Below are 8927 nucleotides of genomic sequence, written 5' to 3'. Positions count from 1 at the left end.
TACGGACATTCCTACCAATTGACTCTGTCCTCTTTTTTTAGGCCTTTCAGAGATGGCAGTTGGTCAGTTCTCCATGTCTCTCGGCTTTGAGAATTTTGACTGAGACCAATGTCTCACTAAATTATCTGGAAAATTACGTCATTGTGATATCCCAGACTGCACATTACCTGGGGAAACCCCACGTCGTGTTATTAAACGAGCCCAATTTAATGTAAGTGGAGTGAGAATAGCAATCTGGGAGACGCACCTCTAATAGCAATATTCCCTATTGTTAAAATGCCTATTAATTAAGTGTGAATTTTTAATGCTTTCTGTAATTCATTCTAACTCTGGGATCAGATAATTTTCTTGAAATGAATTCAATGCTGGAATCAAGCTGATAAAATGATTTGTGGCTTCCACTTTTCACTGAAGTCATTTCTTCTGATGACAGTGTTTGCTGTGGTGATGCCAATGAAAACTGCAGGTAGCATTATGAATCTTGTAATTGTTTCTGCTTTTTAGGCCAATTAGACATTCTTGGATTCCACCCACTCAGTCTTGCTGGACCAAATGGAATAGCTACTGTAGTTCGGGAGCTCCAAGCTCATAGGTGGCAGAAGGGTGGGGGGCTAATGGGGCTTAGCTCCCCCAAGTGCAGGGCAGCGGTAGGGCCACCGGGCAGCCCAGCTGTGGGCTCCCAGAAGCTGCAGCAGGGATCGGAAAGAGAGTGGGTGCAGCGGTGAGGGAGAGAGTAGGGCTGGGGCTGGGGCCAAGGGAGGGGCGGGCACTGCAGAGCTGGTGGGTTGGGGAACTGAGCCATGAGCATCTTGTCTCAGGGGTCATGGCTTCTGCTACACGTAGAAGGGGCGGGGGCAGGAGAGGAAGGGATACATAATGGAAGCGCCCACACTCAGGGCGGTTTCGCGCCCTGTCTGCCCTTTCCTCCGCCCCGACACAGGAGGTGTTTCCACTGAAAAAATGCCTGCTGCCATGGGCAAAGCACTGTCTTGTGTGCTGCCCTCACCTTCTGGGAGCGTGGCTGTTCTCCCACCCCTGCACAGGAGCCATTCCCAAAGTGGAGCCACTTGGGCAGTCTCTGCTGCGCCTCCTTCCTTCCTAAAGATAGGAGCTGTAGGGTGAGGCAGTTGTTACACATGAAAGCCAGCAGTTTTACCCCTGCCAGCCCTTGCAGCTCAGTCCCACGTCCTGCCCCCACATGGCCCTTTCCCCTTTTCTGCAGACTTACCTGCTGGGGTAAATAACACACGTGCTCAGCCCCCACCCCCCAATTTTTTTTTTCTTCCTCTGCCTGTGTCCAGGTTTAGCATGTGAACCTGACAGTCAAAGACATCATCTAGTGTTCTCAGGAAAAGAGGATTTAAGGCACTTAAATGTCAAGCCAGTGCTCCAATTTCACTCTTTTTTTAAAATAGCATTTTTGAAAAGGCTGATAAAGCAGGACAGTGCATACCAAATTATATTACAATGCTGTGCTTTTCATGGGTTTAATAGACTCAAAGGAGAGAGGACTATACTCAACATTACTCTTGCATAGTTTCAGAGTGACCTGAGGGGGCAAAAGTACCCAGATTTTAAAAAGGAAACAACAACTAATTGCAGGAGATCTTCATTAGGAGCAGATCCTCTCCATGCTAACAGTTGATATTCCATGACCTTTATAGACTTTTCTTCCCCTTTCATCCCTTCGCTTTCTACTGTGATGCATTTTTCCTTGTGTCCCTTTCCTGGGCCACTCCCGGACACCTCCATTCTTTTGTCCTTGAGAGAGACCATCCTTAGAAGATAACTCCTTCTAAAAGTCCTATAAAAGTCTAACCCTTCCCTAGGAAAACATTAACAAAATTTAACAACATAATAAAATTCTCAAAACTAAAAAATTTGGATGGGTATATCGGGTCCAGGAGAACTAACAAAGGTTGGTTATCTGGTTAACATTACTACTCATGTGCTTGCAATTACTTTTGAACTTAATGGCCACTCATTGACTCCCATGGGAAATAGATCAGGTCCTTTGTATGCTGTGTGTTTGACTGCACCTGTGCAGGACTGTGGCTTGATGGAGAGTGGTACCCAAGAACTGTCTGTTTGCACACAAGTTACAATGGTTGAGGTTAGCTTAATTCTCTGTACTCTAGAAGGAAGGTTTACTACAGGAGCATAGCCATCTGTCTGTCTCATGAGACAGTAGATTTGTGCTGAGTGAAGTATCACATCATCAAGTACCTGCAAATATGGCTGTCCAATTGTTGAATAACAGTCCTTTCTGTACTTATCATGTGTGAAGATTGTATCAGTCATGAATGTGGTGTGGAGTCCTTCCTGAGGTTTCTGCTTTCCTTTGCAATATTGTGCTCTTCTTTCCTGAAATGCCTTCATTCCACACTTAACAGATTATTTCCAAGAACTTTGATCCACTGCAATCTTCTCACAGTCATTTGGCTCAGTGTTCATTGCCTGAATATCTCTCTTGCAAACGTCTTTGAAATAGAGATAAGGACGCCCACAGGATTGTTTTCCTGTAAAGAGATCCCCATACAAGAGACCTTGAGTATACAACCACTGTTCATTCTCTGCCATCAAAGTCGATCCTGACTGAGAAGAGAATGGATGCTTGCAATGTTGGCACATTCCAAGGTCCCAGCGTGGGCAACTTTGTCCTACCAGGAAATTCCTGGAATGTAGCAAAGACAATGTAAGTAGAAGCTGTTAACATGCTTTTCTTGAGTGAAGCATGTGGTCCAGGATTCGCTGACATACAAAAGAGCATTGATTGATGCAAGAATGATATACTTTGACTTTGGTCTTAGTTTTTTGTTCTTCCACACACAGTTGCTCAGCATGCTCCTGATGTTTTGCCAATATGGGTGTTCAGTCCAGCTTCAAGTGACAGGTTGTTGGTAACAGTGGAGCCAAAGGATGTCAATTTATTTATAACATCCAATAAATTTTCACCTGTTGTGATTGCTGGTGGTAAATCAGTGTTCTGGCCAACAACTTCGGTGGTCTTGATGTTGACTATAAAACCAAACTCTTGGCAGGCATGAGCAAAGTGATCGATGAGGCTTTGAAGGTCAGTCTCGCGTGGGCTATCAGTGCATTGTCTTCAGCAAACAGCAGCTCAGAAATAAAAATCTTTCCACATTTTTTAGTCTTTAAGTCATGTGAGATTGACTAATTTTCCATCTGAACATGTATGGAAATAAATTATTTTACTGGTAATCCCCAAAGTATGTCAGAAAAAGAGAAAAGAAAATTCCAAATAGTGTTGGTCCAAAGGTACTACACTGCTTGACTCCTCTTTGAATTTTAAAAGCTGCAGATGATTCATTGTAGCTGACTGTTCCCTACATTCCATCATGGAAGGAGAGTGGATTTTTCTGAGGAGTTTTGTTGGACAGCCAATCTTTTTCCATAATGTCAAGAGTAGTCTGAGTGGCCTGAAGGACAAGGTACTTTCAACCAGGGGTTGCAGGTTCAAGTCCTGCATGGGATGGATGGTTCTATTATTTCTGGAGGCAGCTTTTTGACAGAGAAAGGAGCAATGGTCTCAAGTTGCAGCAAGGGAGGCTTAGGTTGGATTAGAAACAACTTTCTCACTAGGAGGGTTGTGAAGCATAGGAACAAGTTACTTACTCCATCTTTAGAGATTTTTAAGGCCCAACTAGGCAAAGAGCTGGCTGGAATGATCTAGTTGGGGATGGTCCTGCTTTGAGGAGGGGTTTGGACTAGATGACCTCCTGAGGTCTCTTCCAGCTCTTAATTTTCTGTGATTCTAAGAGACCTTCTCTGTTGACAAGGGTGAAGGCCTTGGTCAGGTCAACGAAGGCAGTATAGAGGGGTCTCTGTCTTCCTTACACTTTTTTTTTTTTTTTTGGATTTGTTGGAGTGAAAAGAGCATATTTATGGTGGACCTACAAGTGCTGAAGCCATACAGTGACTCATGGTAAACACAGTCGGTAAGGATCTTATTCCCTACTGTCCAGCAGTGAATAAGAAGCTTGTTATAGGTGAGGGAAACGCACAGGTTGCCTGCACTTGATCACTTCTGCAAGAATGCCATCTCTTCCTGGGGCCTTGGCAATGGCCAGATTTGTCTGTGGCCTGCTTAGGTTGGAATATCATCAGGCTCTTCAAAGACAGACAGACTCTCAATAAAGTTAAGTAACATTGCTTTCCCTTGAATAGACCTCAAGATACCATTCTACCCATCTTCCTGTCTGTTGCTTTTGGTCTGTTATGACTTCTGATGTTGTCTTTAATGGAACTGTCTTCTTTGCAGTTGGACCTAATGCCTCTGGGTTCTGTCATACATGCCTTTGTTTCCAGTGTCAAATACCCACTGAATTTCCTTGCACAGCTGCAGCCAATAATCATTGGCACAACATCTTCAGATTTGTTGGACAACACTCCTTGTTTTCCTGAGTCCCCTCAAAATTCCATCTGAGGCATTTTTCATGTGATTTAACATAGCAATTTGTCTGGCCTTGATAAATGAAATCAGCGCATGTGAATGTGTCTTGAACCAATTCTGGTTTCTTCTAACCTGTTTGTTGAATATAGAGTTAGCAGTGACGCATCATTTTTTTTAAATTTTTTTTTAGACTTCCCCATTTCTCTTCTGCAGTCTCACACAAAAGCAGCTCTGAAGCAGCCTTCTCCAGAACCTCTGTAAACTGCAAGGTTTTCTGATGATCAGATGTGTTGGTGATGTTAATACGTAGAGCAGAAGATTTTATTTGGTTTCTGTTTAATCTTAGTGACCAGAAAAGTGAGTGATCAGTCTCACAACCAACACTATGGTAGCTACAAGTAAGGAGGACATTACTGAGATTGGATTGCCTAGTGATGATGAGGTCCAGCTGGTGCCAGTGGCCAGACCTTGGGTGCCTCCATGATACCTTATGGCATGGCTTTGTTTGAAAGAATGAGTTGGTTATGCACAAGCTATGATAGGAGCAGAACTCCAACCACCTTTGTCCATTACCATTCATGCTTCCCATGTTATGTGAGCCCAGGCAAATTGCCCAGGATTTGGTGTCAGCACTAACTCTGGCATTGAAGTCCCTTAGGAGATGTAAGGGCTCAGTGTTTGGAACCTTGCCAGTAATGCTAGCCACTTCTTCATAAAACTTGTCTTTAATCTCAGAGTAAAGTGTTGGAGCATAGGCACCCACTAAGATGACTGTGCCAGGATCATCTCAGAACTATTCAATGGATTCTTGATCACTTTGAGAAGATTGTTACTAGCAGCAAAGCCTATGCCATGTTCATGTACATCTTGGGGAACTTTCCGTTGCCAGAAGAATGTGTAGTATGTTTATTTTAAGGAGTCATCTGAGGCCAGGTATATTTCTTGCAGTGCTGCAAAGCCAATGTTCAACCTGTTTAATTCCATATCACAGCTGTCTTACGAGCATCAGAGATATTCACAAGATTGTCAGTCAGGCGAGGACACATGGTCTTGACATTCCATGTTGAAATGCAAAGTATTGATTTTCTCTCTTTATTTTTGTCTGGTGCAGTGATGGAGCCTGCCTCTCTGTGAAGCTGAAGGGATCTCTCCAGGGTGTAAACGCCTGGACAGTGTATATGGAGACACTGGGTTGTCTGCACACCCAATACAAAATATAGGTGTACTAAATGCTGTCCCAGAGCATAGTTTAAATAGGTAAAACATAGTTTTAAATAATGTAGGTTATTTTATTATATGTAAATAGGTCTGTTCTTATTAGTAGATTAATAAATATGATATTCTCATCTAATAGTGCTCTTTATTGAATCAGTTTTCTATCATATTTTTTGGTTCATTTTGTGCCCTTGGAAAAAACCTCAGTGCAGATCTCTATGAAGGTGCCCCTGAACATATGGAAGTCCATATGCCATAGCTCATTGTCACAAGTGGACGTGACTATCCACTTCCACCTGTCACTGTTGGTCTCCCCAGCCAGAAATGACAGTCCACAGTTTTGAGTCAGTCCCATGTCTGCCTGGACCACAATGTGCTGACCTGCAGCCAAAAGATCCTCATGGCAGTGGCTGTTGTCACGGAATGGGGTCTGGGTGTAACCACAGACCCTTCATTGTCTGGCAGCCACGAAAGTAGGCATGGTGTTCATCAGGACTTGGTTGGAAGACCTTTTCCGTTCAATCTCCTTCACGAATTCACAATGCTGGGCCAGCAAGGTCTGCAAGACAGCCATGCATCAGCAGCCAAGAGCGGTCACATGCCAAGTCATGATCAGTGGTGACTGAGAGCGGAAAGGGGCAGGCAGCTCAGGCAGCAAGGGGCCTGAGCTACCTGTTGAATCACACCAAGATCCCTCCCACACAAAGTTTACTACTCACTCATAATTTGAACTACTAGCTGCTTTACCTAGCACTGGCAGAATCAGCGAGACCTATAGAAATGTAGCCAACTCCAGGAATGCTGGCTTGTGTGCTGTCTCAGGCCATCTGCTGGTGGTATAGCATCCGTACATTCAGCTACTCTTCAAACCTGGTTTGAAGGGCAATGTGGGGACACGCTAGTCCTGCAACTTCTCAGTTGTAGGACAAGTTGCAGCATAACCGGTCCCACAACAAATACAACTGTTTGTTTATAGCCATAGAAACACATTCCTCTTTGGTTTTGATATGAGTTTTAAATTCTATTAATTTGTCGTGAAGTACAAAATCAGGTGTGTTGCCTCCACTCCAAGTTACCTCACTGTAGTTCCCAAAGTATTGGACATTCTGTATGCTTGACAAGTCATACCACCTTTAAAAAAGATCAATGAGTTGCCTGACTTTTCTCAGGCTGCTTTCAAGATTTAGGATTTTTATTATTTCCTGCTGCTGTGTTGTTTCCTGCTTTGACTTTAATTAGGTTTTTCCCTAGGCTGGACAATTTCAACACTTTTTTCAATAAGACCCAGAGAAAAAGCACCTGTCATCAGGTGAGGTTTTTCTTCATGTTCTTTGCTATGCATAAATCACTGAATTTTTTCCCCCATAATACTTTCCCCCACAATGAATCAATTTGCTGTAGTATTACTTTAAATTATGTAGCCCGTCTCATTTAGAAGGAGCAGACGACAAGGTCCTTTTCCCACAAGTAAGGATTATTAATTTGTTAGCATCTCTTTTTGGTTTAATTTCATTTTTTTGCTCACCAAAATAAAAGGAATATTAGAAAAGGTAGTCTCATTAATTCCTAATAATTGTGAACATGAAACAGTTCTACCATCCTTTTCATTTCAAGGACAGTCATTCTGATAACTAGTTAGATTGATGTGCACTCTTAGATCGTACAGAATACTTGATTGCAGTAGGTAATATAGACTGTGCATTCATAACACATCTGTGAACAGCTGAAAGTCAAAGGTTCTGACACTTAAAAAAAAAAAAAAAAAAGAAAAAAGAAACCTGAATGAGAACAGCATTGTATCTTACAATATATTTGTGAGTTTTAATTAAAAAAAAAAAAATCAACTAGCTTTCTAACGCTATTGATATATATACGTGATAGAAAACTATCAAGAATAACCTAAGTAGTAGAATAAATATTGATGTGATAGGAGATCATTTATTAATCTAACATATACAAGGATTGTGATAAAGTCTCCCCATCTTGATTAAGGATTGTGATAAACTTTCTTTAATGTGTTGTTGAACCTTTATTAATTTACAGGAAGCAAATCCATATCCATTATATATCTGGCTATATTCACTTGTCCTAGGCACAGAAAAACAAGTAACACAGGGGAACAGGGGACAGTCCCTGCCTTAGACAATTTAATATTTAGGTGTCAAATAAGGTGCAACAGATGGATGAAATAGAGATGGCTGTTTTGGAGGATACAGTAACAGTATAATGAACCTAGATTAGCATAATGTTGATGTTTTATAGAATGTTTTGAAAAAGCTGAGCAAGTCTTCATCTTTAAGTCAATGGGAATCAAGTTTCCTGGTTATCAGGATTTTAAATACCATATTTACTTGAATATAAGACAAGGTTTTTTCCCTAACTCAACATGGAGGGGAGTGTCATCTTGGATTCAAGTACTGGCACAGGACAGGCAGGCAATAGCTGCAGTTCTGGCTCCAACCCAGGCCCAGGGTAGAAGCTGGAGCCACAGCTGCTGCCTGCCTTGGCCCAGGGCTGGAGCTGCTGCCTGGCTGTGGCTGGGGTTGGAGTTGCTGCCACTGCCTGGCCAGGGCCAGAGCTAGAGTCAGAGCCACTGCATAGGTTAGTAGTGGCATACTAACAATTGGCGGGGGAATGAGGGAACAAATAGCCAAGAAAAAGGAAGGGAGGCAAGGGACAGAGGGCAGGCTACCTGCCATTTGCCTCCTTCTTATTGTCTGCCCCCTTGCTACAGCTTTCCCTGCCTTGGTGGTAAAGGGGACAAATTTACGACGACCCTTCAATATTATAATTTTCCATGTATAGTGTTTAATTATTGGGAGGGATGGTCATCTTAAATTCAAAGTTGTTTTGGATTTGGGTAAATACAGTATTCTGAACACTTGTAGTTACATTTCGGTGTACTGCTTGGGGAATTTGTGGTTTGCTTATCACTTATATTATTCTATTTTACTATTTTATCTGTATGTATCCTTTATCTTGCTTTTTATTGTAAGTGCCCTGAGTCTTCTGGGAAGGGTGGCATAGAAGTCAAATAAATAAATAAATAAATAGCCTGACAGCTCTACTAAGAAGGCTGGGACATTGAGTGTTAATTTTAGTTGTAATGTTCTCAAGGTATAGTGTCAGGTAGAAGATATCCGGTCTAACAAAGGCACGGATAACTGTGCAAAGGCCTGCACTGGGCAAAAATCATTCATTTTCTTCCCAGGTACAAAAAGAGCCTGCTACTTCGGCAGCCAAGATGGGATTTAATAACACATCTCAGTTCTGCATTGTGTTGCAAACAGTAATCACA

The sequence above is a fragment of the Crocodylus siamensis genome, chromosome 4 (genome assembly GCF_052110815.1).
Source record: "Crocodylus siamensis isolate JL-2025a chromosome 4, ASM5211081v1, whole genome shotgun sequence".
In the NCBI taxonomy this organism is placed as follows: domain Eukaryota; kingdom Metazoa; phylum Chordata; order Crocodylia; family Crocodylidae; genus Crocodylus; species Crocodylus siamensis.
Note: the sequence above shows the minus strand (reverse complement) of the source record.